We start from the raw sequence: 22,860 nt of genomic DNA, 5'->3' as shown, positions 1-22,860 counted from the left end.
GTGCGTTTCGAGCTGAAGGGCTCCGATTCACTAGTTTGTAATAACAAAGTATCCTAAAAGTCCGCTAGGAGGCGCCTCCTTAGCTCAGTGGCAGAACGCTGGTCTAGTAAACCAGAGGTCGTGAGTTCGATCCTCAGAGGCGGCAAATGAATTTTGTAACAGCCCCTCCCACCGTGGCCCTTTCGAAAAAAGCGGTCAAGGATAAAAAAAATTATGAATGGGTGCGGTATTTAAGAAATGCTCTCGCAAATGAATAGTGTGAATGGTGCTATTAAAGTGGGCACCAGAAACTGCTGCTTTAGGCAGTCTCCGGAGAATGCCGACGTGAAATACTTAGTTCTTGTGACGTATTTTCTACCCCTGATAAAGACCCTCGCGATTGTCGTCGTCGGCGCCGCCGCTGCTTTGGTAATAGCGACAATTCGCCATTGTATCACATAGGGTGAGGTACCTTCTGCAAGCGACTGAGATGGCACTAAACGATTGAAGCTGATTTGCCACCTCTTGTTTGATCAGCGTCATAAGGGCTTCAATGTAACTTGCGATGGGACACAGCAAGAAGTAGCGTCGTACTTTTAGTACTGAAATTTGAGATGGAGAACTGCGTCAAAGATGGGAAAATCATTCTGCCAAGTGTACAAATGGCGAAAACGAGGTGTGAGTGGGGAAGTATATTGCGCCAGTGACCGTGTGGCCTAATGGATAAGGCGTCGGACTTCGGATCCGAAGATTGCAGGTTCGAATCCTGTCACGGTCGAGTTTTTCCTGTTCTGCAAAAGATGCATGCTGTTTTACTGTGTTGTTTGAGTACTCTAAAACTAGTTGGAAGTTGCTGCTGTCCGCTTCCTGGCTGCAAAACCGGCGTCTACCAGAAGCACAAGCAAGACAAGGGTGATCTGTAGCGAAGTTTTCGGCACAGTGCCGTTCAGGAGAGTTTTTGTTGGAACTACTGCATCTGATTCAGGAGCCAAGGGCTACGCCACAGGCGTCTGCGCACAGTCGAGCATGTGTGTTGAATAATGGTGCTGATAGCCACGTATCATTTCATGCAGATTTGATGCCTTTCGCAGACAATTTTTCATTGAATAGGATTGTAGCTGATTTGTGGCAGCAGGAAATAAGCTGTAGTCAAAAGAATCTTCAATAGATGGTCGCAGGTCACATCAGTATTGTATGGCTCGTAACGCGTTGCGTGCAGCCCGGCTAGCTCAGTCGGTAGAGCATGAGTCTCTTAATCTCAGGGTCGTGGGTTCGAGCTCCACGCAGGACGGCGCAAAATTTTGTGTCTACGCGGATCCAACATGCGCCCCTCTCGTGAGCCTTGCGTAATGAACGTAACGGGTTACGACGATGCCTAGCTTCGTATGAATATCAGAGGAACGGTATTTGAAGCTGAAAGTGACTCTGAAATGAAATAAATGTGTTGTTTTGCAATTTTAGTTGTACATCGATATAGTGTGAGATGTGTAGGAAAGCAGCAGCTGTGCTAACTAAATGCAAATAATGGTCGCTCATGCGGTGCGTTTCGAGCTGAAGGGCTCCGATTCACTAGTTTGTAAGAACAAAGTATCCTAAAAGTCCGCTAGGAGGCGCCTCCTTAGCTAAGTGGCAGAGCGCTGGTCTAGTAAACCAGAGGTCGTGAGTTCGATCCTCACAGGCGGCAAATGAATTTTGTAACAGCCCCTCCCACCGTGTCCCTTTCGAAAAAAGCGGTCAAGGATAAAAAAAATTATGAATGGGTGCGGTATTTAAGAAATGCTCTCGCAAATGAATAGTGTGAATGGTGCTATTAAAGTGGGCACCAGAAACTGCTGCTTTAGGCAGTCTCCGGAGAATGCCGACGTGAAATACTTAGTTCTTGTGATGTATTTTCTACTCCTGATAAAGACCCTAGCGAAAAACGTCGTCGTCGTCGTCGTCGTCGTCGTCGGCGCCGCCGCCGCTTTGGTAATAGCGACAATTCGCCATTGTATCACATAGGGTGAGGTACCTTCTGCAAGCGACTGAGATGGCACTAAACGATTGAAGCTGATTTGCCACCTCTTGTTTGATCAGCGTCATAAGGGCTTGAATGTAACTTGCGATGGGACACAGCAAGAAGTAGCGTCGTACTTTTAGTACTGAAATTTGAGATGGAGAACTGCGTCAAAGATGGGAAAATCATTCTGCCAAGTGTACAAATGGCGAAAACGAGGTGTGAGTGGGGAAGTATATTGCGCCAGTGACCGTGTGGCCTAATGGATAAGGCGTCGGACTTCGGATCCGAAGATTGCAGGTTCGAATCCTGTCACGGTCGAGTTTTTCCTGTTCTGCAAAAGATGCATGCTGTTTTACTGTGTTGTTTGAGTACTCTAAAACTAGTTGGAAGTTGCTGCTGTCCGCTTCCTGGCTGCAAAACCGGCGTCTACCAGAAGCACAAGCAAGACAAGGGTGATCTGTAGCGAAGTTTTCGGCACAGTGCCGTTCAGGAGAGTTTTTGTTGGAACTACTGCATCTGATTCAGGAGCCAAGGGCTACGCCACAGGCGTCTGCGCACAGTCGAGCATGTGTGTTGAATAATGGTGCTGATAGCCACGTATCATTTCATGCAGATTTGATGCCTTTCGCAGACAATTTTTCATTGAATAGGATTGTAGCTGATTTGTGGCAGCAGGAAATAAGCTGTAGTCAAAAGAATCTTCAATAGATGGTCGCAGGTCACATCAGTATTGTATGGCTCGTAACGCGTTGCGTGCAGCCCGGCTAGCTCAGTCGGTAGAGCATGAGTCTCTTAATCTCAGGGTCGTGGGTTCGAGCTCCACGCAGGACGGCGCAAAATTTTGTGTCTACGCGGATCCAACATGCGCCCCTCTCGTGAGCCTTGCGTAATGAACGTAACGGGTTACGACGATGCCTAGCTTCGTATGAATATCAGAGGAACGGTATTTGAAGCTGAAAGTGACTCTGAAATGAAATAAATGTGTTGTTTTGCAATTTTAGTTGTACATCGATATAGTGTGAGATGTGTAGGAAAGCAGCAGCTGTGCTAACTAAATGCAAATAATGGTCGCTCATGCGGTGCGTTTCGAGCTGAAGGGCTCCGATTCACTAGTTTGTAAGAACAAAGTATCCTAAAAGTCCGCTAGGAGGCGCCTCCTTAGCTCAGTGGCAGAGCGCTGGTCTAGTAAACCAGAGGTCGTGAGTTCGATCCTCACAGGCGGCAAATGAATTTTGTAACAGCCCCTCCCACCGTGTCCCTTTCGAAAAAAGCGGTCAAGGATAAAAAAAATTATGAATGGGTGCGGTATTTAAGAAATGCTCTCGCAAATGAATAGTGTGAATGGTGCTATTAAAGTGGGCACCAGAAACTGCTGCTTTAGGCAGTCTCCGGAGAATGCCGACGTGAAATACTTAGTTCTTGTGACGTATTTTCTACCCCTGATAAAGACCCTCGCGATTGTCGTCGTCTGCGCCGCCGCCGCTTTGGTAATAGCGACAATTCGCCATTGTATCACATAGCGTGAGGTACCTTCTGCAAGCGACTGAGATGGCACTAAACGATTGAAGCAGATTTGCCACCTCTTGTTTGATCAGCGTCATAAGGGCTTGAATGTAACTTGCGATGGGACACAGCAAGAAGTAGCGTCGTACTTTTAGTACTGAAATTTGAGATGGAGAACTGCGTCAAAGATGGGAAAATCATTCTGCCAAGTGTACAAATGGCGAAAACGAGGTGTGAGTGGGGAAGTATATTGCGCCAGTGACCGTGTGGCCTAATGGATAAGGCGTCGGACTTCGGATCCGAAGATTGCAGGTTCGAACCCTGTCACGGTCGAGTTTTTCCTGTTCTGCAAAAGATGCATGCTGTTTTACTGTGTTGTTTGAGTACACTAAAACTAGTTGGAAGTTGCTGCTGTCCGCTTCCTGGCTACAAAACCGGCGTCTACCAGAAGCACAAGCAAGACAAGGGTGATCTGTAGCGAAGTTTTCGGCACAGTGCCGTTCAGGAGAGTTTTTGTTGGAACTACTGCATCTGATTCAGGAGCCAAGGGCTACGCCACAGGCGTCTGCGCACAGTCGAGCATGTGTGTTGAATAATGGTGCTGATAGCCACGTATCATTTCATGCAGATTTGATGCCTTTCGGAGACAATTTTTCATTGAATAGGATTGTAGCTGATTTGTGGCAGCAGGAAATAAGCTGTAGTCAAAAGAATCTTCAATAGATGGTCGCAGGTCACATCAGTATTGTATGGCTCGTAACGCGTTGCGTGCAGCCCGGCTAGCTCAGTCGGTAGAGCATGAGTCTCTTAATCTCAGGGTCGTGGGTTCGAGCCCCACGCTGGACGGCGCAAAATTTTGTGTCTACGCGGATCCAACATGCGCCCCTCTCGTGAGCCTTGCGTAATGAACGTAACGGGTTACGACGATGCCTAGCTTCGTATGAATATCAGAGGAACGGTATTTGAAGCTGAAAGTGACTCTGAAATGAAATAAATGTGTTGTTTTGCAATTTTAGTTGTACATCGATATAGTGTGAGATGTGTAGGAAAGCAGCAGCTGTGCTAACTAAATGCAAATAATGGTCGCTCATGCGGTGCGTTTCGAGCTGAAGGGCTCCGATTCACTAGTTTGTAATAACAAAGTATCCTAAAAGTCCGCTAGGAGGCGCCTCCTTAGCTCAGTGGCAGAACGCTGGTCTAGTAAACCAGAGGTCGTGAGTTCGATCCTCAGAGGCGGCAAATGAATTTTGTAACAGCCCCTCCCACCGTGGCCCTTTCGAAAAAAGCGGTCAAGGATAAAAAAAATTATGAATGGGTGCGGTATTTAAGAAATGCTCTCGCAAATGAATAGTGTGAATGGTGCTATTAAAGTGGGCACCAGAAACTGCTGCTTTAGGCAGTCTCCGGAGAATGCCGACGTGAAATACTTAGTTCTTGTGACGTATTTTCTACCCCTGATAAAGACCCTCGCGATTGTCGTCGTCGGCGCCGCCGCTGCTTTGGTAATAGCGACAATTCGCCATTGTATCACATAGGGTGAGGTACCTTCTGCAAGCGACTGAGATGGCACTAAACGATTGAAGCTGATTTGCCACCTCTTGTTTGATCAGCGTCATAAGGGCTTCAATGTAACTTGCGATGGGACACAGCAAGAAGTAGCGTCGTACTTTTAGTACTGAAATTTGAGATGGAGAACTGCGTCAAAGATGGGAAAATCATTCTGCCAAGTGTACAAATGGCGAAAACGAGGTGTGAGTGGGGAAGTATATTGCGCCAGTGACCGTGTGGCCTAATGGATAAGGCGTCGGACTTCGGATTCGAAGATTGCATCTTCGAATCCTGTCACGGTCGAGTTTTTCCTGTTCTGCAAAAGATGCATGCTGTTTTACTGTGTTGTTTGAGTACACTAAAACTAGTTGGAAGTTGCTGCTGTCCGCTTCCTGGCTACAAAACCGGCGTCTACCAGAAGCACAAGCAAGACAAGGGTGATCTGTAGCGAAGTTTTCGGCACAGTGCCGTTCAGGAGAGTTTTTGTTGGAACTACTGCATCTGATTCAGGAGCCAAGGGCTACGCCACAGGCGTCTGCGCACAGTCGAGCATGTGTGTTGAATAATGGTGCTGATAGCCACGTATCATTTCATGCAGATTTGATGCCTTTCGGAGACAATTTTTCATTGAATAGGATTGTAGCTGATTTGTGGCAGCAGGAAATAAGCTGTAGTCAAAAGAATCTTCAATAGATGGTCGCAGGTCACATCAGTATTGTATGGCTCGTAACGCGTTGCGTGCAGCCCGGCTAGCTCAGTCGGTAGAGCATGAGTCTCTTAATCTCAGGGTCGTGGGTTCGAGCCCCACGCTGGACGGCGCAAAATTTTGTGTCTACGCGGATCCAACATGCGCCCCTCTCGTGAGCCTTGCGTAATGAACGTAACGGGTTACGACGATGCCTAGCTTCGTATGAATATCAGAGGAACGGTATTTGAAGCTGAAAGTGACTCTGAAATGAAATAAATGTGTTGTTTTGCAATTTTAGTTGTACATCGATATAGTGTGAGATGTGTAGGAAAGCAGCAGCTGTGCTAACTAAATGCAAATAATGGTCGCTCATGCGGTGCGTTTCGAGCTGAAGGGCTCCGATTCACTAGTTTGTAAGAACAAAGTATCCTCAAAGTCCGCTAGGAGGCGCCTCCTTAGCTCAGTGGCAGAGCGCTGGTCTAGTAAACCGGAGATCGTGAGTTCGGTCCTCACAGGCGGCAAATGAATTTTGTAACAGCCCCTCCCACCGTGGCCCTTTCGAAAAAAGCGGGCAAGGATAAAAAAAATTATGAATGGGTGCGGTATTTAAGAAATGCTCTCGCAAATGAATAGTGTGAATGGTGCTATTAAAGTGGGCACCAGAAACTGCTGCTTTAGGCAGTCTCCGGAGAATGCCGACGTGAAATACTTAGTTCTTGTGATGTATTTTCTACCCCTGATAAAGACCCTCGCGATTGTCGTCGTCGGCGCCGCCGCCGCTTTGGTAATAGCGACAATTCGCCATTGTATCACATAGGGTGAGGTACCTTCTGCAAGCGACTGAGATGGCACTAAACGATTGAAGCTGATTTGCCACCTCTTGTTTGATCAGCGTCATAAGGGCTTCAATGTAACTTGCGATGGGACACAGCAAGAAGTAGCGTCGTACTTTTAGTACTGAAATTTGAGATGGACAACTGCGTCAAAGATGGGAAAATCACTCTGCCAAGTGTACAAATGGCGAAAACGAGGTGTGAGTGGGGAAGTATATTGCGCCAGTGACCGTGTGGCCTAATGGATAAGGCGTCGGACTTCGGATACGAAGATTGCAGGTTCGAATCCTGTCACGGTCGAGTTTTTCCTGTTCTGCAAAAGATGCATGCTGTTTTACTGTGTTGTTTGAGTACTCTAAAACTAGTTGGAAGTTGCTGCTGTCCGCTTCCTGGCTGCAAAACCGGCGTCTACCAGAAGCACAAGCAAGACAAGGGTGATCTGTAGCGAAGTTTTCGGCACAGTGCCGTTCAGGAGAGTTTTTGTTGGAACTACTGCATCTGATTCAGGAGCCAAGGGCTACGCCACAGGCGTCTGCGCACAGTCGAGCATGTGTGTTGAATAATGGTGCTGATAGCCACGTATCATTTCATGCAGATTTGATGCCTTTCGGAGACAATTTTTCATTGAATAGGATTGTAGCTGATTTGTGGCAGCAGGAAATAAGCTGTAGTCAAAAGAATCTTCAATAGATGGTCGCAGGTTACATCAGTATTGTATGGCTCGTAACGCGTTACGTGCAGCCCGGCTAGCTCAGTCGGTAGAGCATGAGTCTCTTAATCTCAGGGTCGTGGGTTCGAGCCCCACGCTGGGTGGCGCAAAATTTTGTGTCTACGCGGATCCAACATGCGCCCCTCTCGTGAGCCTTGCGTAATGAACGTAACGGGTTACGACGATGCCTAGCTTCGTATGAATATCAGAGGAACGGTATTTGAAGCTGAAAGTGACTCTGAAATGAAATAAATGTGTTGTTTTGCAATTTTAGTTGTACATCGATATAGTGTGAGATGTGTAGGAAAGCAGCAGCTGTGCTAACTAAATGCAAATAATGGTCGCTCATGCGGTGCGTTTCGAGCTGAAGGGCTCCGATTCACTAGTTTGTAAGAACAAAGTATCCTAAAAGTCCGCTAGGAGGCGCCTCCTTAGCTCAGTGGCAGAGCGCTGGTCTAGTAAACCAGAGGTCGTGAGTTCGATCCTCACAGGCGGCAAATGAATTTTGTAACAGCCCCTCCCACCGTGGCCCTTTCGAAAAAAGCGGTCAAGGATAAAAAAAATTATGAATGGGTGCGGTATTTAAGAAATGCTCTCGCAAATGAATAGTGTGAATGGTGCTATTAAAGTGGGCACCAGAAACTGCTGCTTTAGGCAGTCTCCGGAGAATGCCGACGTGAAATACTTAGTTCTTGTGATGTATTTTCTACCCCTGATAAAGACCCTCGCGATTGTCGTCGTCGGCGCCGCCGCCGCTTTGGTAATAGCGACAATTCGCCATTGTATCACATAGGGTGAGGTACCTTCTGCAAGCGACTGAGATGGCACTAAACGATTGAAGCTGATTTGCCACCTCTTGTTTGATCAGCGTCATAAGGGCTTGAATGTAACTTGCGATGGGACACAGCAAGAAGTAGCGTCGTACTTTTAGTACTGAAATTTGAGATGGAGAACTGCGTCAAAGATGGGAAAATCATTCTGCCAAGTGTACAAATGGCGAAAACGAGGTGTGAGTGGGGAAGTATATTGCGCCAGTGACCGTGTGGCCTAATGGATAAGGCGTCGGACTTCGGATCCGAAGATTGCAGGTTCGAATCCTGTCACGGTCGAGTTTTTCCTGTTCTGCAAAAGATGCATGCTGTTTTACTGTGTTGTTTGAGTACTCTAAAACTAGTTGGAAGTTGCTGCTGTCCGCTTCCTGGCTGCAAAACCGGCGTCTACCAGAAGCACAAGCAAGACAAGGGTGATCTGTAGCGAAGTTTTCGGCACAGTGCCGTTCAGGAGAGTTTTTGTTGGAACTACTGCATCTGATTCAGGAGCCAAGGGCTACGCCACAGGCGTCTGCGCACAGTCGAGCATGTGTGTTGAATAATGGTGCTGATAGCCACGTATCATTTCATGCAGATTTGATGCCTTTCGCAGACAATTTTTCATTGAATAGGATTGTAGCTGATTTGTGGCAGCAGGAAATAAGCTGTAGTCAAAAGAATCTTCAATAGATGGTCGCAGGTCACATCAGTATTGTATGGCTCGTAACGCGTTGCGTGCAGCCCGGCTAGCTCAGTCGGTAGAGCATGAGTCTCTTAATCTCAGGGTCGTGGGTTCGAGCTCCACGCAGGACGGCGCAAAATTTTGTGTCTACGCGGATCCAACATGCGCCCCTCTCGTGAGCCTTGCGTAATGAACGTAACGGGTTACGACGATGCCTAGCTTCGTATGAATATCAGAGGAACGGTATTTGAAGCTGAAAGTGACTCTGAAATGAAATAAATGTGTTGTTTTGCAATTTTAGTTGTACATCGATATAGTGTGAGATGTGTAGGAAAGCAGCAGCTGTGCTAACTAAATGCAAATAATGGTCGCTCATGCGGTGCGTTTCGAGCTGAAGGGCTCCGATTCACTAGTTTGTAAGAACAAAGTATCCTAAAAGTCCGCTAGGAGGCGCCTCCTTAGCTCAGTGGCAGAGCGCTGGTCTAGTAAACCAGAGGTCGTGAGTTCGATCCTCACAGGCGGCAAATGAATTTTGTAACAGCCCCTCCCACCGTGTCCCTTTCGAAAAAAGCGGTCAAGGATAAAAAAAATTATGAATGGGTGCGGTATTTAAGAAATGCTCTCGCAAATGAATAGTGTGAATGGTGCTATTAAAGTGGGCACCAGAAACTGCTGCTTTAGGCAGTCTCCGGAGAATGCCGACGTGAAATACTTAGTTCTTGTGATGTATTTTCTACTCCTGATAAAGACCCTAGCGAAAAACGTCGTCGTCGTCGTCGTCGTCGTCGGCGCCGCCGCCGCTTTGGTAATAGCGACAATTCGCCATTGTATCACATAGGGTGAGGTACCTTCTGCAAGCGACTGAGATGGCACTAAACGATTGAAGCTGATTTGCCACCTCTTGTTTGATCAGCGTCATAAGGGCTTGAATGTAACTTGCGATGGGACACAGCAAGAAGTAGCGTCGTACTTTTAGTACTGAAATTTGAGATGGAGAACTGCGTCAAAGATGGGAAAATCATTCTGCCAAGTGTACAAATGGCGAAAACGAGGTGTGAGTGGGGAAGTATATTGCGCCAGTGACCGTGTGGCCTAATGGATAAGGCGTCGGACTTCGGATCCGAAGATTGCAGGTTCGAATCCTGTCACGGTCGAGTTTTTCCTGTTCTGCAAAAGATGCATGCTGTTTTACTGTGTTGTTTGAGTACTCTAAAACTAGTTGGAAGTTGCTGCTGTCCGCTTCCTGGCTGCAAAACCGGCGTCTACCAGAAGCACAAGCAAGACAAGGGTGATCTGTAGCGAAGTTTTCGGCACAGTGCCGTTCAGGAGAGTTTTTGTTGGAACTACTGCATCTGATTCAGGAGCCAAGGGCTACGCCACAGGCGTCTGCGCACAGTCGAGCATGTGTGTTGAATAATGGTGCTGATAGCCACGTATCATTTCATGCAGATTTGATGCCTTTCGCAGACAATTTTTCATTGAATAGGATTGTAGCTGATTTGTGGCAGCAGGAAATAAGCTGTAGTCAAAAGAATCTTCAATAGATGGTCGCAGGTCACATCAGTATTGTATGGCTCGTAACGCGTTGCGTGCAGCCCGGCTAGCTCAGTCGGTAGAGCATGAGTCTCTTAATCTCAGGGTCGTGGGTTCGAGCTCCACGCAGGACGGCGCAAAATTTTGTGTCTACGCGGATCCAACATGCGCCCCTCTCGTGAGCCTTGCGTAATGAACGTAACGGGTTACGACGATGCCTAGCTTCGTATGAATATCAGAGGAACGGTATTTGAAGCTGAAAGTGACTCTGAAATGAAATAAATGTGTTGTTTTGCAATTTTAGTTGTACATCGATATAGTGTGAGATGTGTAGGAAAGCAGCAGCTGTGCTAACTAAATGCAAATAATGGTCGCTCATGCGGTGCGTTTCGAGCTGAAGGGCTCCGATTCACTAGTTTGTAAGAACAAAGTATCCTAAAAGTCCGCTAGGAGGCGCCTCCTTAGCTCAGTGGCAGAGCGCTGGTCTAGTAAACCAGAGGTCGTGAGTTCGATCCTCACAGGCGGCAAATGAATTTTGTAACAGCCCCTCCCACCGTGTCCCTTTCGAAAAAAGCGGTCAAGGATAAAAAAAATTATGAATGGGTGCGGTATTTAAGAAATGCTCTCGCAAATGAATAGTGTGAATGGTGCTATTAAAGTGGGCACCAGAAACTGCTGCTTTAGGCAGTCTCCGGAGAATGCCGACGTGAAATACTTAGTTCTTGTGATGTATTTTCTACCCCTGATAAAGACCCTCGCAATTGTCGTCGGCGCCGCCGCCGCTTTGGTAATAGCGACAATTCGCCATTGTATCACATAGGGTGAGGTACCTTCTGCAAGCGACTGAGATGGCACTAAACGATTGAAGCTGATTTGCCACCTCTTGTTTGATCAGCGTCATAAGGGCTTGAATGTAACTTGCGATGGGACACAGCAAGAAGTAGCGTCGTACTTTTAGTACTGAAATTTGAGATGGAGAACTGCGTCAAAGATGGGAAAATCATTCTGCCAAGTGTACAAATGGCGAAAACGAGGTGTGAGTGGGGAAGTATATTGCGCCAGTGACCGTGTGGCCTAATGGATAAGGCGTCGGACTTCGGATCCGAAGATTGCAGGTTCGAATCCTGTCACGGTCGAGATTTTCCTGTTCTGCAAAAGATGCATGCTGTTTTACTGTGTTGTTTGAGTACTCTAAAACTAGTTGGAAGTTGCTGCTGTCCGCTTCCTGGCTGCAAAACCGGCGTCTACCAGAAGCACAAGCAAGACAAGGGTGATCTGTAGCGAAGTTTTCGGCACAGTGCCGTTCAGGAGAGTTTTTGTTGGAACTACTGCATCTGATTCAGGAGCCAAGGGCTACGCCACAGGCGTCTGCGCACAGTCGAGCATGTGTGTTGAATAATGGTGCTGATAGCCACGTATCATTTCATGCAGATTTGATGCCTTTCGCAGACAATTTTTCATTGAATAGGATTGTAGCTGATTTGTGGCAGCAGGAAATAAGCTGTAGTCAAAAGAATCTTCAATAGATGGTCGCAGGTCACATCAGTATTGTATGGCTCGTAACGCGTTGCGTGCAGCCCGGCTAGCTCAGTCGGTAGAGCATGAGTCTCTTAATCTCAGGGTCGTGGGTTCGAGCTCCACGCAGGACGGCGCAAAATTTTGTGTCTACGCGGATCCAACATGCGCCCCTCTCGTGAGCCTTGCGTAATGAACGTAACGGGTTACGACGATGCCTAGCTTCGTATGAATATCAGAGGAACGGTATTTGAAGCTGAAAGTGACTCTGAAATGAAATAAATGTGTTGTTTTGCAATTTTAGTTGTACATCGATATAGTGTGAGATGTGTAGGAAAGCAGCAGCTGTGCTAACTAAATGCAAATAATGGTCGCTCATGCGGTGCGTTTCGAGCTGAAGGGCTCCGATTCACTAGTTTGTAAGAACAAAGTATCCTAAAAGTCCGCTAGGAGGCGCCTCCTTAGCTCAGTGGCAGAGCGCTGGTCTAGTAAACCAGAGGTCGTGAGTTCGATCCTCACAGGCGGCAAATGAATTTTGTAACAGCCCCTCCCACCGTGTCCCTTTCGAAAAAAGCGGTCAAGGATAAAAAAAATTATGAATGGGTGCGGTATTTAAGAAATGCTCTCGCAAATGAATAGTGTGAATGGTGCTATTAAAGTGGGCACCAGAAACTGCTGCTTTAGGCAGTCTCCGGAGAATGCCGACGTGAAATACTTAGTTCTTGTGATGTATTTTCTACTCCTGATAAAGACCCTAGCGAAAAACGTCGTCGTCGTCGTCGTCGTCGTCGTCGTCGGCGCCGCCGCCGCTTTGGTAATAGCGACAATTCGCCATTGTATCACATAGGGTGAGGTACCTTCTGCAAGCGACTGAGATGGCACTAAACGATTGAAGCTGATTTGCCACCTCTTGTTTGATCAGCGTCATAAGGGCTTGAATGTAACTTGCGATGGGACACAGCAAGAAGTAGCGTCGTACTTTTAGTACTGAAATTTGAGATGGAGAACTGCGTCAAAGATGGGAAAATCATTCTGCCAAGTGTACAAATGGCGAAAACGAGGTGTGAGTGGGGAAGTATATTGCGCCAGTGACCGTGTGGCCTAATGGATAAGGCGTCGGACTTCGGATCCGAAGATTGCAGGTTCGAATCCTGTCACGGTCGAGTTTTTCCTGTTCTGCAAAAGATGCATGCTGTTTTACTGTGTTGTTTGAGTACTCTAAAACTAGTTGGAAGTTGCTGCTGTCCGCTTCCTGGCTACAAAACCGGCGTCTACCAGAAGCACAAGCAAGACAAGGGTGATCTGTAGCGAAGTTTTCGGCACAGTGCCGTTCAGGAGAGTTTTTGTTGGAACTACTGCATCTGATTCAGGAGCCAAGGGCTACGCCACAGGCGTCTGCGCACAGTCGAGCATGTGTGTTGAATAATGGTGCTGATAGCCACGTATCATTTCATGCAGATTTGATGCCTTTCGGAGACAATTTTTCATTGAATAGGATTGTAGCTGATTTGTGGCAGCAGGAAATAAGCTGTAGTCAAAAGAATCTTCAATAGATGGTCGCAGGTCACATCAGTATTGTATGGCTCGTAACGCGTTGCGTGCAGCCCGGCTAGCTCAGTCGGTTGATTATGAGTCTCTTAATCTCAGGGTCGTGGGTTCGAGCCCCACGCTGGACGGCGCAAAATTTTGTGTCTACGCGGATCCAACATGCGCCCCTCTCGTGAGCCTTGCGTAATGAACGTAACGGGTTACGACGATGCCTAGCTTCGTATGAATATCAGAGGAACGGTATTTGAAGCTGAAAGTGACTCTGAAATGAAATAAATGTGTTGTTTTGCAATTTTAGTTGTACATCGATATAGTGTGAGATGTGTAGGAAAGCAGCAGCTGTGCTAACTAAATGCAAATAATGGTCGCTCATGCGGTGCGTTTCGAGCTGAAGGGCTCCGATTCACTAGTTTGTAAGAACAAAGTATCCTAAAAGTCCGCTAGGAGGCGCCTCCTTAGCTCAGTGGCAGAGCGCTGGTCTAGTAAACCAGAGGTCGTGAGTTCGATCCTCACAGGCGGCAAATGAATTTTGTAACAGCCCCTCCCACCGTGGCCCTTTCGAAAAAAGCGGTCAAGGATAAAAAAAATTGTGAATGGGTGCGGTATTTAAGAAATGCTCTCGCAAATGAATAGTGTGAATGGTGCTATTAAAGTGGGCACCAGAAACTGCTGCTTTAGGCAGTCTCCGGAGAATGCCGACGTGAAATACTTAGTTCTTGTGATGTATTTTCTACCCCTGATAAAGACCCTCGCAATTGTCGTCGGCGCCGCCGCCGCTTTGGTAATAGCGACAATTCGCCATTGTATCACATAGGGTGAGGTACCTTCTGCAAGCGACTGAGATGGCACTAAACGATTGAAGCTGATTTGCCACCTCTTGTTTGATCAGCGTCATAAGGGCTTGAATGTAACTTGCGATGGGACACAGCAAGAAGTAGCGTCGTACTTTTAGTACTGAAATTTGAGATGGAGAACTGCGTCAAAGATGGGAAAATCATTCTGCCAAGTGTACAAATGGCGAAAACGAGGTGTGAGTGGGGAAGTATATTGCGCCAGTGACCGTGTGGCCTAATGGATAAGGCGTCGGACTTCGGATCCGAAGATTGCAGGTTCGAATCCTGTCACGGTCGAGTTTTTCCTGTTCTGCAAAAGATGCATGCTGTTTTACTGTGTTGTTTGAGTACTCTAAAACTAGTTGGAAGTTGCTGCTGTCCACTTCCAGGCTGCAAAACCGGCGTCTACCAGAAGCACAAGCAAGACAAGGGTGATCTGTAGCGAAGTTTTCGGCACAGTGCCGTTCAGGAGAGTTTTTGTTGGAACTACTGCATCTGATTCAGGAGCCAAGGGCTACGCCACAGGCGTCTGCGCACAGTCGAGCATGTGTGTTGAATAATGGTGCTGATAGCCACGTATCATTTCATGCAGATTTGATGCCTTTCGCAGACAATTTTTCATTGAATAGGATTGTAGCTGATTTGTGGCAGCAGGAAATAAGCTGTAGTCAAAAGAATCTTCAATAGATGGTCGCAGGTCACATCAGTATTGTATGGCTCGTAACGCGTTGCGTGCAGCCCGGCTAGCTCAGTCGGTAGAGCATGAGTCTCTTAATCTCAGGGTCGTGGGTTCGAGCTCCACGCAGGACGGCGCAAAATTTTGTGTCTACGCGGATCCAACATGCGCCCCTCTCGTGAGCCTTGCGTAATGAACGTAACGGGTTACGACGATGCCTAGCTTCGTATGAATATCAGAGGAACGGTATTTGAAGCTGAAAGTGACTCTGAAATGAAATAAATGTGTTGTTTTGCAATTTTAGTTGTACATCGATATAGTGTGAGATGTGTAGGAAAGCAGCAGCTGTGCTAACTAAATGCAAATAATGGTCGCTCATGCGGTGCGTTTCGAGCTGAAGGGCTCCGATTCACTAGTTTGTAAGAACAAAGTATCCTAAAAGTCCGCTAGGAGGCGCCTCCTTAGCTCAGTGGCAGAGCGCTGGTCTAGTAAACCAGAGGTCGTGAGTTCGATCCTCACAGGCGGCAAATGAATTTTGTAACAGCCCCTCCCACCGTGTCCCTTTCGAAAAAAGCGGTCAAGGATAAAAAAAATTATGAATGGGTGCGGTATTTAAGAAATGCTCTCGCAAATGAATAGTGTGAATGGTGCTATTAAAGTGGGCACCAGAAACTGCTGCTTTAGGCAGTCTCCGGAGAATGCCGACGTGAAATACTTAGTTCTTGTGATGTATTTTCTACTCCTGATAAAGACCCTAGCGAAAAACGTCGTCGTCGTCGTCGTCGGCGCCGCCGCCGCTTTGGTAATAGCGACAATTCGCCATTGTATCACATAGGGTGAGGTACCTTCTGCAAGCGACTGAGATGGCACTAAACGATTGAAGCTGATTTGCCACCTCTTGTTTGATCAGCGTCATAAGGGCTTGAATGTAACTTGCGATGGGACACAGCAAGAAGTAGCGTCGTACTTTTAGTACTGAAATTTGAGATGGAGAACTGCGTCAAAGATGGGAAAATCATTCTGCCAAGTGTACAAATGGCGAAAACGAGGTGTGAGTGGGGAAGTATATTGCGCCAGTGACCGTGTGGCCTAATGGATAAGGCGTCGGACTTCGGATCCGAATATTGCAGGTTCGAATCCTGTCACGGTCGAGATTTTCCTGTTCTGCAAAAGATGCATGCTGTTTTACTGTGTTGTTTGAGTACTCTAAAACTAGTTGGAAGTTGCTGCTGTCCGCTTCCTGGCTGCAAAACCGGCGTCTACCAGAAGCACAAGCAAGACAAGGGTGATCTGTAGCGAAGTTTTCGGCACAGTGCCGTTCAGGAGAGTTTTTGTTGGAACTACTGCATCTGATTCAGGAGCCAAGGGCTACGCCACAGGCGTCTGCGCACAGTCGAGCATGTGTGTTGAATAATGGTGCTGATAGCCACGTATCATTTCATGCAGATTTGATGCCTTTCGCAGACAATTTTTCATTGAATAGGATTGTAGCTGATTTGTGGCAGCAGGAAATAAGCTGTAGTCAAAAGAATCTTCAATAGATGGTCGCAGGTCACATCAGTATTGTATGGCTCGTAACGCGTTGCGTGCAGCCCGGCTAGCTCAGTCGGTAGAGCATGAGTCTCTTAATCTCAGGGTCGTGGGTTCGAGCTCCACGCAGGACGGCGCAAAATTTTGTGTCTACGCGGATCCAACATGCGCCCCTCTCGTGAGCCTTGCGTAATGAACGTAACGGGTTACGACGATGCCTAGCTTCGTATGAATATCAGAGGAACGGTATTTGAAGCTGAAAGTGACTCTGAAATGAAATAAATGTGTTGTTTTGCAATTTTAGTTGTACATCGATATAGTGTGAGATGTGTAGGAAAGCAGCAGCTGTGCTAACTAAATGCAAATAATGGTCGCTCATGCGGTGCGTTTCGAGCTGAAGGGCTCCGATTCACTAGTTTGTAAGAACAAAGTATCCTAAAAGTCCGCTAGGAGGCGCCTCCTTTGCTCAGTGGCAGAGCGCTGGTCTAGTAAACCAGAGGTCGTGAGTTCGATCCTCACAGGCGGCAAATGAATTTTGTAACAGCCCCTCCCACCGTGGCCCTTTCGAAAAAAGCGGTCAAGGATAAAAAAAATTGTGAATGGGTGCGGTATTTAAGAAATGCTCTCGCAAATGAATAGTGTGAATGGTGCTATTAAAGTGGGCACCAGAAACTGCTGCTTTAGGCAGTCTCCGGAGAATGCCGACGTGAAATACTTAGTTCTTGTGATGTATTTTCTACCCCTGATAAAGACCCTCGCAATTGTCGTCGGCGCCGCCGCCGCTTTGGTAATAGCGACAATTCGCCATTGTATCACATAGGGTGAGGTACCTTCTGCAAGCGACTGAGATGGCACTAAACGATTGAAGCTGATTTGCCACCTCTTGTTTGATCAGCGTCATAAGGGCTTGAATGTAACTTGCGATGGGACACAGCAAGAAGTAGCGTCGTACTTTTAGTACTGAAATTTGAGATGGAGAACTGCGTCAAAGATGGGAAAATTATTCTGCCAAGTGTACAAATGGCGAAAACGAGGTGTGAGTGGGGAAGTATGTTGCGCCAGTGACCGTGTGGCCTAATGGATAAGGCGTCGGACTTCGGATCCGAAGATTGCAGGTTCGAATCCTGTCACGGTCGAGTTTTTCCTGTTCTGCAAAAGATGCATGCTGTTTTACTGTGTTGTTTGAGTACTCTACAACTAGTTGGAAGTTGCTGCTGTCCGCTTCCTGGCTGCAAAACCGGCGTCTACCAGAAGCACAAGCAAGACAAGGGTGATCTGTAGCGAAGTTTTCGGCACAGTGCCGTTCAGGAGAGTTTTTGTTGGAACTACTGCATCTGATTCAGGAGCCAAGGGCTACGCCACAGGCGTCTGCGCACAGTCGAGCATGTGTGTTGAATAATGGTGCTGATAGCCACGTATCATTTCATGCAGATTTGATGCCTTTCGCAGACAATTTTTCATTGAATAGGATTGTAGCTGATTTGTGGCAGCAGGAAATAAGCTGTAGTCAAAAGAATCTTCAATAGATGGTCGCAGGTCACATCAGTATTGTATGGCTCGTAACGCGTTGCGTGCAGCCCGGCTAGCTCAGTCGGTAGAGCATGAGTCTCTTAATCTCAGGGTCGTGGGTTCGAGCTCCACGCTGGACGGCGCAAAATTTTGTGTCTACGCGGATCCAACATGCGCCCCTCTCGTGAGCCTTGCGTAATGAACGTAACGGGTTACGACGATGCCTAGCTTCGTATGAATATCAGAGGAACGGTATTTGAAGCTGAAAGTGACTCTGAAATGAAATAAATGTGTTGTTTTGCAATTTTAGTTGTACATCGATATTGTGTGAGATGTGTAGGAAAGCAGCAGCTGTGCTAACTAAATGCAAATAATGGTCGCTCATGCGGTGCGTTTCGAGCTGAAGGGCTCCGATTCACTAGTTTGTAAGAACAAAGTATCCTAAAAGTCCGCTAGGAGGCGCCTCCTTAGCTCAGTGGCAGAGCGCTGGTCTAGTAAACCAGAGGTCGTGAGTTCGATCCTCACAGGCGGCAAATGAATTTTGTAACAGCCCCTCCCACCGTGGCCCTTTCGAAAAAAGCGGTCAAGGATAAAAAAAATTATGAATGGGTGCGGTATTTAAGAAATGCTCTCGCAAATGAATAGTGTGAATGGTGCTATTAAAGTGGGCACCAGAAACTGCTGCTTTAGGCAGTCTCCGGAGAATGCCGACGTGAAATACCTAGTTCTTGTGATGTATTTTCTACTCCTGATAAAGACCCTCGCGAAAGTCGTCGTCGTCGTCGTCGTCGTCGTCGTCGGCGCCGCCGCCGCTTTGGTAATAGCGACAATTCGCCATTGTATCACATAGGGTGAGGTACCTTCTGCAAGCGACTGAGATGGCACTAAACGATTGAAGCTGATTTGCCACCTCTTGTTTGATCAGCGTCATAAGGGCTTGAATGTAACTTGCGATGGGACACAGCAAGAAGTAGCGTCGTACTTTTAGTACTGAAATTTGAGATGGAGAACTGCGTCAAAGATGGGAAAATCATTCTGCCAAGTGTACAAATGGCGAAAACGAGGTGTGAGTGGGGAAGTATATTGCGCCAGTGACCGTGTGGCCTAATGGATAAGGCGTCGGACTTCGGATCCGAAGATTGCAGGTTCGAATCCTGTCACGGTCGAGTTTTTCCTGTTCTGCAAAAGATGCATGATGTTTTACTGTGTTGTTTGAGTACACTAAAACTAGTTGGAAGTTGCTGCTGTCCGCTTCCTGGCTACAAAACCGGCGTCTACCAGAAGCACAAGCAAGACAAGGGTGATCTGTAGCGAAGTTTTCGGCACAGTGCCGTTCAGGAGAGTTTTTGTTGGAACTACTGCATCTGATTCAGGAGCCAAGGGCTACGCCACAGGCGTCTGCGCACAGTCGAGCATGTGTGTTGAATAATGGTGCTGATAGCCACGTATCATTTCATGCAGATTTGATGCCTTTCGGAGACAATTTTTCATTGAATAGGATTGTAGCTGATTTGTGGCAGCAGGAAATAAGCTGTAGTCAAAAGAATCTTCAATAGATGGTCGCAGGTCACATCAGTATTGTATGGCTCGTAACGCGTTGCGTGCAGCCCGGCTAGCTCAGTCGGTAGAGCATGAGTCTCTTAATCTCAGGGTCGTGGGTTCGAGCCCCACGCTGGACGGCGCAAAATTATGTGTCTACGCGGATCCAACATGCGCCCCTCTCGTGAGCCTTGCGTAATGAACGTAACGGGTTACGACGATGCCTAGCTTCGTATGAATATCAGAGGAACGGTATTTGAAGCTGAAAGTGACTCTGAAATGAAATAAATGTGTTGTTTTGCAATTTTAGTTGTACATCGATATAGTGTGAGATGTGTAGGAAAGCAGCAGCTGTGCTAACTAAATGCAAATAATGGTCGCTCATGCGGTGCGTTTCGAGCTGAAGGGCTCCGATTCACTAGTTTGTAAGAACAAAGTATCCTAAAAGTCCGCTAGGAGGCGCCTCCTTAGCTCAGTGGCAGAGCGCTGGTCTAGTAAACCAGAGGTCGTGAGTTCGATCCTCACAGGCGGCAAATGAATTTTGTAACAGCCCCTCCCACCGTGGCCCTTTCGAAAAAAGCGGTCAAGGATAAAAAAAATTATGAATGGGTGCGGTATTTAAGAAATGCTCTCGCAAATGAATAGTGTGAATGGTGCTATTAAAGTGGGCACCAGAAACTGCTGCTTTAGACAGTCTCCGGAGAATGCTGTCGTGAAATACTTAGTTCTTGTGATGTATTTTCTACCCCTGATACAGACCCACGCGATTGTCGTCGGCGCCGCCGCCGCTTTGGTAATAGCGACAATTCGCCATTGTATCACATAGGGTGAGGTACCTTCTGCAAGCGACTGAGATGGCACTAAACGATTGAAGCTGATTTGCCACCTCTTGTTTGATCAGCGTCATAAGGGCTTGAATGTAACTTGCGATGGGACACAGCAAGAAGTAGCGTCGTACTTTTAGTACTGAAATTTGAGATGGAGAACTGCGTCAAAGATGGGAAAATCATTCTGCCAAGTGTACAAATGGCGAAAACGAGGTGTGAGTGGGGAAGTATATTGCGCCAGTGACTGTGTGGCCTAATGAATAAGGCGTCGGACTTCGGATCCGAAGATTGCAGGTTCGAATCCTGTCACGGTCGAGTTTTTCCTGTTCTGCAAAAGATGCATGCTGTTTTACTGTGTTGTTTGAGTACACTAAAACTAGTTGGAAGTTGCTGCTGTCCGCTTCCTGGCTACAAAACCGGCGTCTACCAGAAGCACAAGCAAGACAAGGGTGATCTGTAGCGAAGTTTTCGGCACAGTGCCGTTCAGGAGAGTTTTTGTTGGAACTACTGCATCTGATTCAGGAGCCAAGGGCTACGCCACAGGCGTCTGCGCACAGTCGAGCATGTGTGTTGAATAATGGTGCTGATAGCCACGTATCATTTCATGCAGATTTGATGCCTTTCGCAGACAATTTTTCATTGAATAGGATTGTAGCTGATTTGTGGCAGCAGGAAATAAGCTGTAGTCAAAAGAATCTTCAATAGATGGTCGCAGGTCACATCAGTATTGTATGGCTCGTAACGCGTTGCGTGCAGCCCGGCTAGCTCAGTCGGTAGAGCATGAGTCTCTTAATCTCAGGGTCGTGGGTTCGAGCCCCACGCTGGACGGCGCAAAATTTTGTGTCAACGCGGATCCAACATGCGCCCCTCTCGTGAGACTTGCGTAATGAACGTAACGGGTTACGACGATGCCTAGCTTCGTATGAATATCAGAGGAACGGTATTTGAAGCTGAAAGTGACTCTGAAATGAAATAAATGTGTTGTTTTGCAATTTTAGTTGTACATCGATATTGTGTGAGATGTGTAGGAAAGCAGCAGCTGTGCTAACTAAATGCAAATAATGGTCGCTCATGCGGTGCGTTTCGAGCTGAAGGGCTCCGATTCACTAGTTTGTAAGAACGAAGTATCCTAAAAGTCCGCTAGGAGGCGCCTCCTTAGCTCAGTGGCAGAGCGCTGGTCTAGTAAACCAGAGGTCGTGAGTTCGATCCTCACAGGCGGCAAATGAATTTTGTAACAGCCCCTCCCACCGTGGCCCTTTCGAAAAAAGCGGTCAAGGATAAAAAAAATTATGAATGGGTGCGGTATTTAAGAAATGCTCTCGCAAATGAATAGTGTGAATGGTGCTATTAAAGTGGGCACCAGAAACTGCTGCTTTAGGCAGTCTCCGGAGAATGCCGACGTGAAATACTTAGTTCTTGTGATGTATTTTCTACCCCTGATAAAGACCCTCGCGATTGTCGTCGTCTGCGCCGCCGCCGCTTTGGTAATAGCGACAATTCGCCATTGTATCACATAGGGTGAGGTACCTTCTGCAAGCGACTGAGATGGCACTAAACGATTGAAGCTGATTTGCCACCTCTTGTTTGATCAGCGTCATAAGGGCTTGAATGTAACTTGCGATGGGACACAGCAAGAAGTAGCGTCGTACTTTTAGTACTGAAATTTGAGATGGAGAACTGCGTCAAAGATGGGAAAATCATTCTGCCAAGTGTACAAATGGCGAAAACGAGGTGTGAGTGGGGAAGTATATCGCGCCAGTGACCGTGTGGCCTAATGGATAAGGCGTCGGACTTCGGATCCGAAGATTGCAGGTTCGAATCCTGTCACGGTCGAGTTTTTCCTGTTCTGCAAAAGATGCATGCTGTTTTACTGTGTTGTTTGAGTACTCTAAAACTAGTTGGAAGTTGCTGCTGTCCGCTTCCTGGCTACAAAACCGGCGTCTACCAGAAGCACAAGCAAGACAAGGGTGATCTGTAGCGAAGTTTTCGGCACAGTGCCGTTCAGGAGAGTTTTTGTTGGAACTACTGCATCTGATTCAGGAGCCAAGGGCTACGCCACAGGCGTCTGCGCACAGTCGAGCATGTGTGTTGAATAATGGTGCTGATAGCCACGTATCATTTCATGCAGATTTGATGCCTTTCGGAGACAATTTTTCATTGAATAGGATTGTAGCTGATTTGTGGCAGCAGGAAATAAGCTGTAGTCAAAAGAATCTTCAATAGATGGTCGCAGGTCACATCAGTATTGTATGGCTCGTAACGCGTTGCGTGCAGCCCGGCTAGCTCAGTCGGTTGATTATGAGTCTCTTAATCTCAGGGTCGTGGGTTCGAGCCCCACGCTGGACGGCGCAAAATTTTGTGTCTACGCGGATCCAACATGCGCCCCTCTCGTGAGCCTTGCGTAATGAACGTAACGGGTTACGACGATGCCTAGCTTCGTATGAATATCAGAGGAACGGTATTTGAAGCTGAAAGTGACTCTGAAATGAAATAAATGTGTTGTTTTGCAATTTTAGTTGTACATCGATATAGTGTGAGATGTGTAGGAAAGCAGCAGCTGTGCTAACTAAATGCAAATAATGGTCGCTCATGCGGTGCGT

At 47.2% G+C, this 22,860-nt stretch overlaps 44 non-coding genes across 44 annotated transcripts; all 44 read left to right on the top strand.

The window, feature by feature from the left end:
- The first annotated feature begins 73 nt into the window (after positions 1-73).
- Positions 74-145, top strand: Trnat-agu (transfer RNA threonine (anticodon AGU)). The gene has a single exon. It is a non-coding gene; the product is annotated as a tRNA-Thr (tRNA).
- A 539-nt stretch (positions 146-684) lies between these two features.
- On the top strand, positions 685-757 carry Trnar-ucg (transfer RNA arginine (anticodon UCG)). The gene has a single exon. It is a non-coding gene; the product is annotated as a tRNA-Arg (tRNA).
- A 440-nt stretch (positions 758-1,197) lies between these two features.
- Trnak-cuu (transfer RNA lysine (anticodon CUU)) lies at positions 1,198-1,270 on the top strand. Its single transcript has one exon. It is a non-coding gene; the product is annotated as a tRNA-Lys (tRNA).
- A 321-nt stretch (positions 1,271-1,591) lies between these two features.
- Trnat-agu (transfer RNA threonine (anticodon AGU)) lies at positions 1,592-1,663 on the top strand. Its single transcript has one exon. It is a non-coding gene; the product is annotated as a tRNA-Thr (tRNA).
- A 560-nt stretch (positions 1,664-2,223) lies between these two features.
- On the top strand, positions 2,224-2,296 carry Trnar-ucg (transfer RNA arginine (anticodon UCG)). Its single transcript has one exon. It is a non-coding gene; the product is annotated as a tRNA-Arg (tRNA).
- Positions 2,297-2,736: 440 nt separating this feature from the next.
- Trnak-cuu (transfer RNA lysine (anticodon CUU)) lies at positions 2,737-2,809 on the top strand. Its single transcript has one exon. It is a non-coding gene; the product is annotated as a tRNA-Lys (tRNA).
- A 321-nt stretch (positions 2,810-3,130) lies between these two features.
- On the top strand, positions 3,131-3,202 carry Trnat-agu (transfer RNA threonine (anticodon AGU)). The gene has a single exon. It is a non-coding gene; the product is annotated as a tRNA-Thr (tRNA).
- A 539-nt stretch (positions 3,203-3,741) lies between these two features.
- Trnar-ucg (transfer RNA arginine (anticodon UCG)) lies at positions 3,742-3,814 on the top strand. The gene has a single exon. It is a non-coding gene; the product is annotated as a tRNA-Arg (tRNA).
- Positions 3,815-4,254: 440 nt separating this feature from the next.
- Trnak-cuu (transfer RNA lysine (anticodon CUU)) lies at positions 4,255-4,327 on the top strand. The gene has a single exon. It is a non-coding gene; the product is annotated as a tRNA-Lys (tRNA).
- Positions 4,328-4,648: 321 nt separating this feature from the next.
- Trnat-agu (transfer RNA threonine (anticodon AGU)) lies at positions 4,649-4,720 on the top strand. The gene has a single exon. It is a non-coding gene; the product is annotated as a tRNA-Thr (tRNA).
- Positions 4,721-5,772: 1,052 nt separating this feature from the next.
- Trnak-cuu (transfer RNA lysine (anticodon CUU)) lies at positions 5,773-5,845 on the top strand. Its single transcript has one exon. It is a non-coding gene; the product is annotated as a tRNA-Lys (tRNA).
- A 321-nt stretch (positions 5,846-6,166) lies between these two features.
- Trnat-agu (transfer RNA threonine (anticodon AGU)) lies at positions 6,167-6,238 on the top strand. Its single transcript has one exon. It is a non-coding gene; the product is annotated as a tRNA-Thr (tRNA).
- A 539-nt stretch (positions 6,239-6,777) lies between these two features.
- Positions 6,778-6,850, top strand: Trnar-ucg (transfer RNA arginine (anticodon UCG)). Its single transcript has one exon. It is a non-coding gene; the product is annotated as a tRNA-Arg (tRNA).
- A 440-nt stretch (positions 6,851-7,290) lies between these two features.
- Positions 7,291-7,363, top strand: Trnak-cuu (transfer RNA lysine (anticodon CUU)). Its single transcript has one exon. It is a non-coding gene; the product is annotated as a tRNA-Lys (tRNA).
- Positions 7,364-7,684: 321 nt separating this feature from the next.
- Trnat-agu (transfer RNA threonine (anticodon AGU)) lies at positions 7,685-7,756 on the top strand. The gene has a single exon. It is a non-coding gene; the product is annotated as a tRNA-Thr (tRNA).
- Positions 7,757-8,295: 539 nt separating this feature from the next.
- Positions 8,296-8,368, top strand: Trnar-ucg (transfer RNA arginine (anticodon UCG)). Its single transcript has one exon. It is a non-coding gene; the product is annotated as a tRNA-Arg (tRNA).
- A 440-nt stretch (positions 8,369-8,808) lies between these two features.
- Trnak-cuu (transfer RNA lysine (anticodon CUU)) lies at positions 8,809-8,881 on the top strand. The gene has a single exon. It is a non-coding gene; the product is annotated as a tRNA-Lys (tRNA).
- Positions 8,882-9,202: 321 nt separating this feature from the next.
- Trnat-agu (transfer RNA threonine (anticodon AGU)) lies at positions 9,203-9,274 on the top strand. Its single transcript has one exon. It is a non-coding gene; the product is annotated as a tRNA-Thr (tRNA).
- Positions 9,275-9,831: 557 nt separating this feature from the next.
- Trnar-ucg (transfer RNA arginine (anticodon UCG)) lies at positions 9,832-9,904 on the top strand. Its single transcript has one exon. It is a non-coding gene; the product is annotated as a tRNA-Arg (tRNA).
- Positions 9,905-10,344: 440 nt separating this feature from the next.
- Positions 10,345-10,417, top strand: Trnak-cuu (transfer RNA lysine (anticodon CUU)). The gene has a single exon. It is a non-coding gene; the product is annotated as a tRNA-Lys (tRNA).
- A 321-nt stretch (positions 10,418-10,738) lies between these two features.
- Trnat-agu (transfer RNA threonine (anticodon AGU)) lies at positions 10,739-10,810 on the top strand. Its single transcript has one exon. It is a non-coding gene; the product is annotated as a tRNA-Thr (tRNA).
- A 536-nt stretch (positions 10,811-11,346) lies between these two features.
- Trnar-ucg (transfer RNA arginine (anticodon UCG)) lies at positions 11,347-11,419 on the top strand. Its single transcript has one exon. It is a non-coding gene; the product is annotated as a tRNA-Arg (tRNA).
- Positions 11,420-11,859: 440 nt separating this feature from the next.
- Positions 11,860-11,932, top strand: Trnak-cuu (transfer RNA lysine (anticodon CUU)). The gene has a single exon. It is a non-coding gene; the product is annotated as a tRNA-Lys (tRNA).
- A 321-nt stretch (positions 11,933-12,253) lies between these two features.
- On the top strand, positions 12,254-12,325 carry Trnat-agu (transfer RNA threonine (anticodon AGU)). Its single transcript has one exon. It is a non-coding gene; the product is annotated as a tRNA-Thr (tRNA).
- Positions 12,326-12,888: 563 nt separating this feature from the next.
- Trnar-ucg (transfer RNA arginine (anticodon UCG)) lies at positions 12,889-12,961 on the top strand. The gene has a single exon. It is a non-coding gene; the product is annotated as a tRNA-Arg (tRNA).
- Positions 12,962-13,401: 440 nt separating this feature from the next.
- On the top strand, positions 13,402-13,474 carry Trnak-cuu (transfer RNA lysine (anticodon CUU)). The gene has a single exon. It is a non-coding gene; the product is annotated as a tRNA-Lys (tRNA).
- A 321-nt stretch (positions 13,475-13,795) lies between these two features.
- Positions 13,796-13,867, top strand: Trnat-agu (transfer RNA threonine (anticodon AGU)). The gene has a single exon. It is a non-coding gene; the product is annotated as a tRNA-Thr (tRNA).
- Positions 13,868-14,403: 536 nt separating this feature from the next.
- On the top strand, positions 14,404-14,476 carry Trnar-ucg (transfer RNA arginine (anticodon UCG)). Its single transcript has one exon. It is a non-coding gene; the product is annotated as a tRNA-Arg (tRNA).
- A 440-nt stretch (positions 14,477-14,916) lies between these two features.
- On the top strand, positions 14,917-14,989 carry Trnak-cuu (transfer RNA lysine (anticodon CUU)). The gene has a single exon. It is a non-coding gene; the product is annotated as a tRNA-Lys (tRNA).
- A 321-nt stretch (positions 14,990-15,310) lies between these two features.
- Trnat-agu (transfer RNA threonine (anticodon AGU)) lies at positions 15,311-15,382 on the top strand. The gene has a single exon. It is a non-coding gene; the product is annotated as a tRNA-Thr (tRNA).
- A 551-nt stretch (positions 15,383-15,933) lies between these two features.
- On the top strand, positions 15,934-16,006 carry Trnar-ucg (transfer RNA arginine (anticodon UCG)). The gene has a single exon. It is a non-coding gene; the product is annotated as a tRNA-Arg (tRNA).
- Positions 16,007-16,446: 440 nt separating this feature from the next.
- Positions 16,447-16,519, top strand: Trnak-cuu (transfer RNA lysine (anticodon CUU)). The gene has a single exon. It is a non-coding gene; the product is annotated as a tRNA-Lys (tRNA).
- A 321-nt stretch (positions 16,520-16,840) lies between these two features.
- On the top strand, positions 16,841-16,912 carry Trnat-agu (transfer RNA threonine (anticodon AGU)). Its single transcript has one exon. It is a non-coding gene; the product is annotated as a tRNA-Thr (tRNA).
- A 536-nt stretch (positions 16,913-17,448) lies between these two features.
- Positions 17,449-17,521, top strand: Trnar-ucg (transfer RNA arginine (anticodon UCG)). The gene has a single exon. It is a non-coding gene; the product is annotated as a tRNA-Arg (tRNA).
- Positions 17,522-17,961: 440 nt separating this feature from the next.
- Trnak-cuu (transfer RNA lysine (anticodon CUU)) lies at positions 17,962-18,034 on the top strand. Its single transcript has one exon. It is a non-coding gene; the product is annotated as a tRNA-Lys (tRNA).
- Positions 18,035-18,355: 321 nt separating this feature from the next.
- On the top strand, positions 18,356-18,427 carry Trnat-agu (transfer RNA threonine (anticodon AGU)). Its single transcript has one exon. It is a non-coding gene; the product is annotated as a tRNA-Thr (tRNA).
- Positions 18,428-18,987: 560 nt separating this feature from the next.
- Trnar-ucg (transfer RNA arginine (anticodon UCG)) lies at positions 18,988-19,060 on the top strand. Its single transcript has one exon. It is a non-coding gene; the product is annotated as a tRNA-Arg (tRNA).
- Positions 19,061-19,500: 440 nt separating this feature from the next.
- Positions 19,501-19,573, top strand: Trnak-cuu (transfer RNA lysine (anticodon CUU)). Its single transcript has one exon. It is a non-coding gene; the product is annotated as a tRNA-Lys (tRNA).
- A 321-nt stretch (positions 19,574-19,894) lies between these two features.
- Trnat-agu (transfer RNA threonine (anticodon AGU)) lies at positions 19,895-19,966 on the top strand. Its single transcript has one exon. It is a non-coding gene; the product is annotated as a tRNA-Thr (tRNA).
- A 536-nt stretch (positions 19,967-20,502) lies between these two features.
- Trnar-ucg (transfer RNA arginine (anticodon UCG)) lies at positions 20,503-20,575 on the top strand. Its single transcript has one exon. It is a non-coding gene; the product is annotated as a tRNA-Arg (tRNA).
- Positions 20,576-21,015: 440 nt separating this feature from the next.
- Trnak-cuu (transfer RNA lysine (anticodon CUU)) lies at positions 21,016-21,088 on the top strand. Its single transcript has one exon. It is a non-coding gene; the product is annotated as a tRNA-Lys (tRNA).
- A 321-nt stretch (positions 21,089-21,409) lies between these two features.
- On the top strand, positions 21,410-21,481 carry Trnat-agu (transfer RNA threonine (anticodon AGU)). Its single transcript has one exon. It is a non-coding gene; the product is annotated as a tRNA-Thr (tRNA).
- Positions 21,482-22,020: 539 nt separating this feature from the next.
- On the top strand, positions 22,021-22,093 carry Trnar-ucg (transfer RNA arginine (anticodon UCG)). Its single transcript has one exon. It is a non-coding gene; the product is annotated as a tRNA-Arg (tRNA).
- Positions 22,094-22,533: 440 nt separating this feature from the next.
- Trnak-cuu (transfer RNA lysine (anticodon CUU)) lies at positions 22,534-22,606 on the top strand. The gene has a single exon. It is a non-coding gene; the product is annotated as a tRNA-Lys (tRNA).
- Positions 22,607-22,860: the final 254 nt, after the last annotated feature.

The sequence above is a fragment of the Schistocerca cancellata genome, chromosome 8 (assembly GCF_023864275.1).
Source record: "Schistocerca cancellata isolate TAMUIC-IGC-003103 chromosome 8, iqSchCanc2.1, whole genome shotgun sequence".
NCBI lineage: Eukaryota > Metazoa > Arthropoda > Insecta > Orthoptera > Acrididae > Schistocerca > Schistocerca cancellata.
The sequence above is the reverse complement of the archived record's forward strand: the minus strand, read 5'-3'. Positions and strand labels throughout refer to the sequence as shown.